Source organism: Trichechus manatus, unplaced genomic scaffold, assembly GCF_000243295.1.
Source record: "Trichechus manatus latirostris isolate Lorelei unplaced genomic scaffold, TriManLat1.0 scaffold00037, whole genome shotgun sequence".
NCBI classification, from domain to species: Eukaryota; Metazoa; Chordata; class Mammalia; order Sirenia; family Trichechidae; genus Trichechus; species Trichechus manatus.
This window is the reverse complement of record NW_004443973.1, coordinates 19,719,132-19,731,898: the sequence shown is the minus strand read 5'-3', so window position 1 is coordinate 19,731,898 and position 12,767 is coordinate 19,719,132.

Sequence of the window (12,767 nt, the reverse complement as noted above, 5' to 3'; positions counted from 1 at the left end):
TTCAGCCTGGGAGTGGACAGCCCCATAAAACCAAATGGGACTAATGAGGTACAGCAGTCCAGGGTCAAGGGCCAGAAGGCAGAAGGGGACAAGGAAGCTGGTGATAGGGAACCCAAGGTTGAGTAAGGATAGTGCTGATGTGTTGTGACGTTGTTAACCATTGTCATAGGGCAACATGTGTACTAACTGTTAAATTAGAAACTATTTTGTTCTGTAAGCCTTCATCTAAAGTGAGAATAGCAGCACAATTGGAAGAGAGTAGTCGATGTCACTGAACTGTGCATGTTGAAATTTTTGAAACGGTGTATCTTTGGCTATGTATATTTTCACCAAAAAAAAAAAAAGGTCAAGAAGGGAGAGGGTTGACATGTTGTGGCATTGTTAACCAATGTCATAAAACAATATGTGTACCACTGTTTCACGAGAAACTATTTGTTCTGTAAGCCTTCACCTGAAGTACAATTAGAAGGAAAAAAAACTGGGATTTTATATTTAAAGAATCACAAAATTCTAGTAATATCCATTTAAATTATAGTAAATCTATTTAAATTTAATTTTGGGGAGTAAACAATTTTAAATCCTCTCCAAAGTCAAGCCTTTAAAATAATGTCAAACAGCACATTAAAAAATTATCTTGCACTTCGCCAAAGACGACATTCAGGCAGCTGACACATGAGAAAATGCTCACGATCATTAGCCATTAGAGAAATGCAAATCAAAACTACAACGAGGTACCATCTCACCCCAACAAGGCTAGCATTAATCCAAAACCACAAAATAATAAATGTTGGAGAGGTTATGGAGAGACTGGAACATTTATACACTGTTGGTGGGAATGTAAATGGTACAACCACTATGGAAATCGATTTGGTGCTTCCTTAAAAAGCTATCAATAGAAGTACCATATGATCCAGCAATCCCACTCTTTGGAATATATCCTAGAGAATTAAGAGCCACCACACGAATAGATATGTGCACACCCATGTTCACTGCAGCATTGTTCACGATAGCTAAAAGATGGAAACAACTTCGGTGCCCATCAACAGACAAACGGATAAAAAAATTATGGTATATTCACACAATGGAATATTACACAACGATAAAGAACAACGATGAAGCGGTGAAACATAACATGGAGGAAGCTGGAAGGTATTATGCTGAGTGAAATTAGTCGCAAAAGGACAAATATTGTATAAGACCATTATTATAAAACCCAAGAAAAGGTTTAAACACAGAAGACAACATTCTTTGATGGTTACGAGGGCGGGGAGGGAGGGAGAGGGGTATTTACTAATTAGAAAGTAGGCAACAATTATCTTAGGTGAAGGGAAGGACCGCACGTACTACAGGGGTAGTCAGCACTAGAAAGTAGGCAAGATACAAGGTTGTTTTAATATTCCATACGTCACAGTAAATGTTTATCAGAAAATTTTGTTTTTACATGTTTTATACCTGCTCCTCACTTATCGACTACCTTGTTGGCTGACTTTTCACATTTATCACAATAGCAAAAAATCTACTACCTGACTATTTTGCGCATTAACGAGGCGGCGAGCATGGTGGCAATGGCTGTGGAGTGTCCTCTGCCTGGGTGGAAGGTCTCCGGGTAGCCTCCGGGAAGCTGGGCCGTGCTGCCCAGCGCTCTCCACTCCCTTCTGCCAGCGGCGGTTGCGGGTGGTGATGCCACGTTTAGCTGCCGCAGGGCCAGCCTCCTCCTCCACTAGACTCCCGGGAAGACAAGCAGGCAGCACCAAGCCAGCAGGCACCTGTTTCGGGTTCCCAGCCCCTATGCGGACTAAGGCCCTGCAGCTCAAAATTCCTGTGGGCTAGGAAGGGAGGAGCGAAAGAGGCACAGAAGACAGTGTTTGGAAGAAATACGTGCAAGTATAATGACATCCCAAAGTGAGCTGAACTGGACCTGAAATTGCAGGAAGCTCCGAGCCGAGCCGAGCCGAGCCTAGATGACTCGGCAGGCCCAGAGGGTAGAGCAGGCTCCGGATGGTGAACGTGAACGCAGGGCTTGTACGGGGAGTGGAGCCCTAGAGGCAGCTCCGAGAGAGAAGCTGTGACCCAACTCAGGAAGAAGGCAAACTGGTTAAGCCATAAGCCCTCCAGTCATACAGCAGAGCTTTATCTCCTCCAAGCCTCCTTCTCTGCAGAATAATCATCCATAACTGGACTTCTCACAGTGATGAGCACATCAGTGAATCTTAGCTGTTATTTCTATGATATTTTCTAAATTAAAAAACTCGGACAAATGGATGGTCTGAAAACAGAAAAAAAAAAGCCTCCATTTTTGCCTAATGCCCAGGTTCACGTAACGACCTCATCTTTGGAACCTAACCATGTCGATAAGTGAGGAGTGGGTGTATTTCTAAAAATCCAAGTTATCAGAAAATAATCCAAAATAAGTAATTATATAATGTAAGCATGCTCAATATAAGAGAATTACATAAATTATGACACATCAATGCAATGAAATATGATGTAGACATTAAATTTTTGATGAAGATTATAGCAGTATGGAAGTATTTATGATTGCTATTAAAATAAAAATTGCAGAATCCAAAATTTTAAAACAAAGAAAACACCCTAAAATCAAAAGAGCTGATTTATTTGGATGTTAGGACTAAAGTTAATTGTTTAATTGATTTTGTGCCATGCATAGATTTTAAACATTTTTAATTATTCAAGTTACAAGCTCAGAATTCTTACTGAATTTTATTCAGTTCTCTAAAAGGAACTTCAAATGCCAGAGATGTAGTTCACAGTACAAGCTTAAAAAAAATTAAAGCTTGTACTTTGAAAGGAAAACAAGCAAATATATGAAAAGCAACCTATCAATTAAGTAAAATATAAAAGCATTCAATACCATCTATTGCTTACACTTACGTAAGTACAAAAATTAGGTCAGAAAGATGCACACCAACTAGTGATTTCAGTCACTTCCAGAAGGTGAATGGAGTGGGGTGGTAGATAAAGCAGACATTAGTTGTGTCTGTAATGTTTCATTTCTTAAAGATGAGAGACAGATACAAAAAAATGTTAAAGAATTTCTGGGTGGAGGAAATTTGAATGTGTTTTATAATTTTTTAAATTTATCTGTATTTAACTTTGCAAAACAAAATATAGAAATCATAATGTAAAAACGAATCCTTTAAATGTTTGAGCAGTATTATGCTAAAGTCACTTATTGACTCATGGAGCTGCCTTGACTTGAGGAAGAACCACCACATGTGTATTTCACTTCAATGGTCAAGTTCATGTTAGACATTTCTGTCATACCTGGACATTTATCATTACACATACAGGGACCACAGAATTTCAGATGATAATAGAGAAGCTTAAAAGTTTCAAGAGTTACAAGCTATACATCTTTGGGCGATAGATTTAATTTGGCACAAAGAAAGATTCACGTGAAAAGCAGGTAAGGAAAGGGTGGAAGAAAAGAGAATAACATTTTTTCAACAGGGACTAAATGAGAAGTAATGTACAAATGTTTTTATTGTAAGTAGTAATTTAATCATTGTAAAAACCCTTTGAAATAGGTATCATCATCCCATTTCTCATATGAAAAAAATGAGGTGCAGAGAACGTAAATAACTTCCAGAGTCACAGGGCTGTAAGCACAGAACCAGAATTGCAACATACCAGTCTCTTTGACAAGAGAGCCACTGCTTTTTGTTCTATACCACACCTTCTGCTAGATCAAACGCCTCCAACCAGGAGTATTATGAAAAGAACTTCAAACTAATGGATATGAGCTCAGTGTCCAGTCCCAGCTTTGCCCCAAAAAGCTCTACGACCCTATATTAATCCATGTGCACTTCAATCTCCTCATGCATAAAATGTGCAGTGGTAGACTAAATACCATACTTTACCAGTTCTAAGCCATGCTTTTTTCACATTTTAACAAGTGTGAAATCCAAATGGGCCTTCCAATCAATGCATCTTATAATTGGTGTTGGCCAGGTGATAGTCCTGATGCAGCTGTCATTGCCAACACATACCCAAACGTGGCCCCACGTATACATATTGTCATCAATCCCATGGAATTACTTGCATTATTGCTGCTACATATGTTGGTACTGGCTACCCAGCAAAATAAGTCAAAGAAACTGCTGCATCTCTTGGAGAAGATGAAGATATCTGCAAAGCGAGAAACAGTGGGTGAGCCCAATCCATTTATGAGTCTAGAAGAACCATTATTAAGCTTCAAGCATCAATTTCTCAGAAAGTTCCTGCTAACTTTGGGGAGAATCTGCTTACATAACTTCCAATGGCATGTTACTCAACTGAAGAAAAAACCTAGAGTTAATCGGATAAGAAAATGTTAGCATAAAAACTTGCATACATAATCAACTTGAAAGAAATCCTAGGGACTACCGTACAGCACTTCTGATTTTCAGAAGTGCTGTATCATCCATATCCTTTATAGCACAGAGGACAAGACTGAGTCATCCACAACTCTGAATTCAAAAGAAGAGTCAGACTCTGAATGTGAAGTTTTGACAAATACCTTAAAACAATTTATTTTTTTCCTTAGTTGTGACTGCACAAGAGTGACATGATGAAAATACATTTAAATTAATTTAAAACCCCTTTCAATTGATAAAACATAATACTAAAACTAAGTGGTAATGCCTTGTGTATGGAATTGTTCCATCTTGACTGTGATGGTGGTTTTATGACTGCATGTTATTTGTCAAAATTTGTAGAACTATACATAAAAACAGGTAAATTTTACCATACATAAAATTATGCTTTAATAAAAATTTTAAAGCATTGTATCAGTTTAATTGGCAATTTTTTTTTTCTTTTAGTGGTACACAAAATAATGGTGAATTAAACATTTGATGGCATTGTAGATTCAATGAACTACAGGATATCTAAAATTGGCCATATTTATGGCTAAAATTTCAGTGTCCTATATTGAGCTGGTCATTCCATTACCAAATGTAAACATCTTGCGTTAATTTTTCTCTCAAAGATTTTCTTGGCTCTACGTCTACTGATTTTAAAAAGGTATTCTGACTCCTGGAAAAAGCTGTTAACTGGAGGGAGGTGGGGATCCCTATTTGAAAGGCATTAAGGATGCAATCAACGAGATAGTGAAAAAATGGCACATCCAAAAAGTACATCCAAATTTCTGTCACCAAGTTAAGACTAAGAATAAATCAAGAACCTGAGCAACAGTCCCCATAAATTAAAAAAAATTTATATTCTCCACATCAAACTCAGGAAGCATTTACACACAACTATCAATCTAAATTCATAATCCTTTGTGGTAGCAGTTTTGCTGAGGTTTAACAACTCATACAGGCCTGAAATGTCAAGAAATATTTGGTTTCATTCTAAAATTAAAATACCTGGAGCCATATTCATTTCTTATGAGCCAACCTCTTGGTTAGGTTCAAATTTGTAGTAGCCATGACAACCCATTTTGAACTGAGGCTCTGAAAAACTATTTTATTCTAACATTACAACTACCAAAAGACATTTTGAGACTTATGCTATTTTCACAATAGTCCAACACCGTACACGAAATACAACAAAACCATTTTAATGTCTGACACTTGCTGTAGTACTTAAGAACACTAGGTCAGTCAGTCAAGAACTGTTGAATGCCTTTCGATCTGGAATGCTGTCTTTTACAGGCAAAATTGAAATTATATTGTTTATAGCATTTTTTCATATCATTACTATACAAAAAACATTTTTTAATTGATTCCATTCACAAAAACAAATTGAATGGCCTACCATGTGTTAGGCCTTTGTGATCTATGTAAGGCAATAGATAAGGCATACATTGTCGTGTCTTCATAAAATCTTATAATCCACTTAGTTCATGTCTGCTATTTATCAATTTATATCCTGGTATAAAAGATTAAAGATGAATTTCATTTACAAAGAAAAAAAATCTTCATAAAAAGGCAAACAAATATTTTTGTAATGCTATGGAGGCAATGATACACTAGAGGGGCCCAGACTGCTGCTCTACCACCTCCCAGATCTCTGATTTTGGCCAGTCCTCACCTTTCTCTGTCTGGATTTCTCCAGCTGTAAAACAGGCATTGCAGCACCCATCTCAGGTTGTTACAAAAAGCAAATGCACGTTAAGCATTTGACCTAGTTGACCCTGCCAGTAGCATATGCTCGTCTCAAAGATCAAGCCACACATTTCTAAGTACACAAAACCAGTACAGTGAAACCTCAAATGGCTTGTTAAATTAGTTATGGTTCCTTTGGTCACTAACTCCTCTTCTACTTGCCGACCACAGGGGACAGTGAATCAGGGTCCAATTCTGGAGAGCGAGGCTGAGAAATAACTACCACATCCAAGGAAGGCTGCAGGCACACAAGTTACCCACTACCGACTGGGGGAGGTAGTGATGAAAAATAATACAGGACTCTTTTGAAGCCCTATAATTGGAATGAAGTATAACGGTTGGCATAAGGTAAGCACTTGATAATTGTGAGCTGATTTTTATCTTAAAAACTAGGGCCCTGATTCATTTGAATATAGAATCCAAAAACATCCACGGTTGTCAAGTTGATTCCGACTCACAGTAACCCTATACGACAGAGCAGAACTGTCTTCATAGGGTTTCCAAGGCTGTAAATCTTCATGGAAGCAGACCACCACATCTTTCTCCTGGGGAGCAGCTAGTGGGTTCTAACTGGCAACCTTTCGGTTAGCAGCCAAATGCTTTAACCACTGCACCATCAGAGCCCTTTGAAGGCAGAACAGACCTCTTCAAAAGAAAGTCACTGTTTAAATAAGCTGTTGCTCCCCCCATACACTAAGATAGAAATAAATTAGTTTTTTAAATTTTTCCCCACAAACATTGCATAGTCAGATAAACTTATGCAAACTCAAGTAAATTAGGGCATGATAATTCACCTCATCAAAGATTTCACCACTGAGTCCTTCAAATAGCAACTACTTTCAGTACATATAAGAACAAAAATTAAATTTCCAAATTCTTGAAGCAACTTTTCCAAAATTAGATTTCAGAAGGTTACATATTCTTCTAATTATGATTCATATAGGATACAATCAAATGGATCAATGTATGTGGAAACACTGAAATTAATATACTATTATTATTTTCACTATATTCATGTGTTGTTTTAAATCTAGTTTTTTTAACACAGCTAAAAAGAAAAATGCAGTAAAGAAAACACACACTGTCGTATGTTATCTTTGTTTAATCAATAATGATTTCATAGTCATGACTTGACTTTAACCACTGAATAAACAGCCACGTACTCCTCAAAAGACCTCATGGCGGTAACCAAATGTTCCAATTATAAAAAGACATGGCACTGAAGAAGCTTGCCAATGAGGAAAGATTTTTATCTAGAATCGCAATTGCTTAGTTTAGTTAGGGAGATAGAAACAGAATTATTCTGATTATATAACCAACTCCCATCATCCAAATGGAACATCAAGGATGTTGATAATTTGTCTTTGCCTGACTGCAAAGGTGGCAGCCTTTTCAAGCATCAACAAGTAGTAAAAAGTTATGAGCTAATTACTAAATGAAATCATCTTCATCCCCTTGAAATAAGAGATGGGCAACAAAGTAGCAAACGAAACACAGAACTTTCTATTTCAACTCCAGTGTTTATTCTCCAGCAATACAAATGAATTTATTTGGCGCCTGGAACTCCTTAAGGACTTTACAAGAAAACTAGTGGTCAAACTGAAAAATACAGTTCTATATTTTTTATGTAATCTAACGATTTGGTTTTAAGCCATTTTATGGGAAAATAGAGGGGAAAATGGAAATATTTTAGGATCCTACTACCACATGCTACACACACACACACACACACACACACACACACACACACAATTTTAGTCCCCATTTTATTGGCAATGGAAAGGAGGCTCTGAGAGGTTGCCTAACTTGCCCATGATTGTCCATTAAGGAAATGGTACATTCCTGATTCAGACTCAAGTCTGTGTGGCAATAAAGTTAGAACGGGCAGATGGCATGCTACTTCTTAAAACATTCTGATAAACTAATCTCTATAGTAAGTCTCACATGACACATTTCAAATAATAGACACTTTGTATAAATGGATCACACCACTAAGGTATCAATTATGACCTTGAAGAAGTTGTTTCATCTCACTGCCTCAGTTACTTTTTTTGTCTGATCGTAGTCTCTCTCACACAAGGTTGTTATAAAGACAAAATGCTATATTTAACATAACATAAACCTAGAGTCTAATAAGGTCTTAATAAATGTTGTTCAGTTTTTGTATTATTACTTTTACTGTCATATATAAGATTAAAAAGTCTTTACCCTCTGCTTGTGCATCATCTGAGAGGTTTGTGAAGAAGGCATTGGGTCTGTCTTATGTCCTGGCCTAATAGACTCTAGAACATAGTAAGTGCTCAATAAATATTAATTAACTAAATAAACCATCTAAGAATTTTCCATTTATACTTATGTCAACATATACACATTGCTGGACAGTAAAATAGTAAAGAGAATCTTACACCGATTTTTCTTTTTCCCATAGTGATGCCTTGATTCACAAGTTCTCTGGGTACAAAAGATTCTTCCCAGGAAGTCCAATTTGGTTAAAAGAAAGAGAAAACAGAACTTTCATACATCATGTAAAGAAAAACTAGGCAGACATGAAGAAAAATACATTGATCCACAGCTTTTTTTTTTATCCCCAATTCTAAAAAATGTATAAATTCTCATTGTCTTCTGAAACCCTTCATCACCCTCTAACTGGATTTTTTAATTATCTGTCCTCTAATCATAAAACAAAGAATCCCTAACAATTCTTTATGCTTACTGATTTACCTGACTATACTTGATATGTCTTAAACCAACATTTACATTTTTAGTCTCTTATTTATAATTCAATTTCACAGATAGGCTAATTTACCTTGTTGACATCTTAAGCAACTAAGAGCTGATGAGCCAGTTTGGAAAAGGGCACTGGCTGAAATCTCACTTTCTACTGTGAACTGATCTTGAAGATGATCTTGATTTACCTCTGCAGCAGGAAGGTGGGGTCAGAAATGCATTATTTTCCAAATGCTTAAGTAAAGCAGATGAGCATAGAGAAGAGGAAGGTAGGTTTTGGATTTAGATAGACCTGACATGAAAACCTAGCTCTGCTCTATCCTTTATTTAACCTCAGTTAAGAAAACTCTGTGAATGTGAATAAAACATAAACTCCACGTGACAGGAGAATTAGATGAGCCAGCGTATGTGAAAGTGGTCCTATTGTGTTTGGTATTAATTACATCAATAAATGATAATGATTATGATCTTTTTTCAAGTAATTTTCAAACAAAGCATTACAACTACAATGGACAACAGGAGGTAATACAAGGCCTGACAGAGTTAAAGGCAACTACTACTATGAAAGCAGGAGCCCTGGTGGCGAAGTGGTTAAGAGCTCAGGCTGATAACCAAAAGGTCAGCAGTTCGAATCCACTAGCTACTCCTTGGAAACCCTGTGAGGCAGTTCTACTCTATCCTATAGGGTCTCTTTGAGTCAGAATTGACTCGATGGCATATAACGCAGCAACAACCACCACGAAAGCAAGGAAGCAGCGGTGGTTCAGTGATACAATCCTTATCCTCCATGTAGGAGATGTGACTTCGATTCCTAACCAATGCACCTCATGAACAGCCACCACCGATCCGTTAGTGGAAGCTTGTGTGTTGCTTTGATGCTAAACAGGTTGCATCAGAGCTTCCAGACTAACAGACTAGGAAGACAGGCTTGGCGATATACTTCCAAAAATCAGCTTATGAAAAGCCTATGGAGCACAATGGTCTGATTCCCAACTGATCATGAGGATGGCATAGGACCAGGTGGCGTTTTGCTCCTTTGTGTGTGGAGTTGCCATGAGTCATGGGCTGGCTTGAGGGCAGCTAATGACAATAACAACCATGAAAGCAAAAGGGAAGAATTCTATTTGGCTGGAGGATCTATGAAAGCTTCAAGGAGAAGGTGGAATTTGGAACTGGGCCTTAAAAAAATGTGTGGATTCCTCTGGGCAGTGAGTTGGCCAGTAGAATTCCATGCTGAAGTAACTCTGTGGGTAAAGGCAAGGAAGTGTGAAACTTCTCAGTATTTAGGGAAAGTCACAGTCTGTTTGCCAAATCTGAAAAGAATGGGGGTGGAGGCCAGAAAGGAAAGCAGGCATCCAAGCAATCTCAATGCCTACAACTCTGTCAGTCTTGATTGTAAACGCAGCAAAATCCTTTTTGGGGAAGAGAGGAAAGTTTCACATAATTTGATTCTTTGTTTGGAAACATTCCTGTAGTATATTAATCTTAAAAAAGAAAAACTGGGGGCAAGAAGGGTCTATTAAATAGCCCAGGCCTAAACTAGGACATCAAGAAATGGAAAGAAGGACGTTATAAGAACCCATGGAATTTAGTAATTTATAATTCTTATAATGTACAAGCACATTTTTTCCGTTCAGGGTAAAAGTAAATGACAGGGTGAGTAGGTCTGGGACAAGAGGGACTGAACAGTTATATGTGACTAGCAGTCCAAATAACCCCAAAGGTTTTGATAAGTAAGGGGAGTTCAATACTGGCTACCATCAATTTCCAAGGGATATCATCTAGTAGATAAAGCACAATAGCCACAGTCTCCAGGCACTCGTGGTATATGTAGAAGTCATGCTAGTGATATAGTATAGATTACAGGTGGGTCTTTCTGATTCATATCAGTCTCATGGCCAGTTATCGAGAGCACAAAATCTAGAACCAGGCCTCAAGAGAAAAATATTAGCAAAACCTAACCAAGGGTCAGGACCCAGCCAAACGAACTGAAGTTCAGGGCAGGACTCCAGGAATCCAAAATACAGTCACCATGAAACGTGAGCAAACATACATGGGTTCCAGTGGAGAAGAATGTAGTCTATAGGCGTATGGACGTTGACAGCACCGTGAACAACAGAGCTTCAGAAGTAATGATAATTCCAGGCTACACATCCACCGCTGGGAGAGGCTTTATCTGAATTAACTAACCAGCTTCGTAGAGCTGAACCCACAGGCTGAAAGACTTTCATTCTGAGAGAGGCTGAATAGGACCCAGACTACAAGTGTGTTACATGAACATAAATTATAACAAATGTTTCTCCTAAGCTAAGTTCCCTTATCATATATGAGTGTAATGGCACAAGTTACAAAAAAAAAAAAAAAAAGACCCAGCAGGAACTGAGATAAAATACTGTTTCTCCAAAAAGCAAAACAATACTAAACAAAACAGCTTTCTAATCCACAATAACCTAAGGAAAATTTGCATAATCCATCCCAGCTTCACCTGTTGCCTCACCTACCCCTACCCAGCCTGTATGCTCTACACCCACTGGACTACTACTCTACATTCACCAACATTCAGCACATGCTATTGTGTTTATGCCTCTTTTCAGATTATCTTTCTCCCATTTCTGGCTTTGCAACTCTGGTTCATCCTTCTGGTATAAAGTAATATATCAAATATGTTGAATATATAAAATTAACATTCTCTAGTTTCCCAATAAGGTTTTATGTATTTATTTTCATATATTAATCTTTACATTTGAATGAAGACATTAATCCTTACTTCTCTGGGGTATTCTAGTTATTCTTTCCTCAATTCTTCTCAGAAATTTACAGATAGATTTTTTTTTAATAGAAAAAAAGGACAGAAGTGTTTTATTCCATTCAACATAACAATAGTAGATAGAGGAAAACCTTCAACGAAATGGATTGACACAGTGGCTGCAACAATGGGCTCAAGCATAGCAATGATTGTGAGGATGGCGCAAGGCCAGGCAGTGTTTCGTTCTGTTGTACACAGGGTCGCTATGAATCAGAACCAACTCAATGGCACCTAACAACAATAACAACACATATTTTTAACACGGAATTCAGTGTTTTCAATTATAGAAGGCTACTGTTACACGCCCACATAAAAGGTGTCAAGACTGAAAGTGTTTTATTCTCATCATCCCATACCAAGAATTTTTATGTCTTCTTGGCATCATCATATCTAGAACCCGTCAAAATCTGCAAACACTCCTTACTTTCAGATATTTCTACCCACCTCAGGCAGCACCAAGGAGCTCTGGTAGCACAGTGGTTAAGTGCTTAGCTGCTAACTAAAAGGTCAGCAGTTCCAGCCCACCAGCTTCTCAGGAGAAAGATGTGGCAGTATGCTTCCATAAAGATGTACAGCCTTGGAAACCACAGAGACAGTTCTACTCTGTCCGACAGGGTCGTGACAAGTTGCAATCAACTCGACGGCAGTGAGCTTGGTTTTGTTTGGTTTAGGCAGCACGACTAGTGCCTAACAACATATTGTGCACGACTTCAGCCCTAGCTTATCAGAAAGCAATCTGACAATAATAATGGCTACTAGTATCTACATCCTTTGCTTATAATACAGATAATTCTCATAACTGTTCATATTATAAATGAAGATGTTGAGATGTACATATATAAGTAACTTACCCAAACTTACACTTTTATAAAGGGTAGAGTGGGGTTTACACTATTTGACTCCAAAAGCCTATGCAGTTTCTACTACATCAGCAGTCTTCAACTTTCCTCATGCATCAGAATCACCTGTAGGGCTTCTGAAAACACAGATTGCTGGATCTACAATCAGAGATTCTGATTCAGCAGGACTGGGCTGTGTTCCAGAGCTACATTTCTGTCCAAGTTCCCAGGTGATGCTGATGCTGATCAAGGATCACATTTTGAGAACCACTGTGGTATATCATG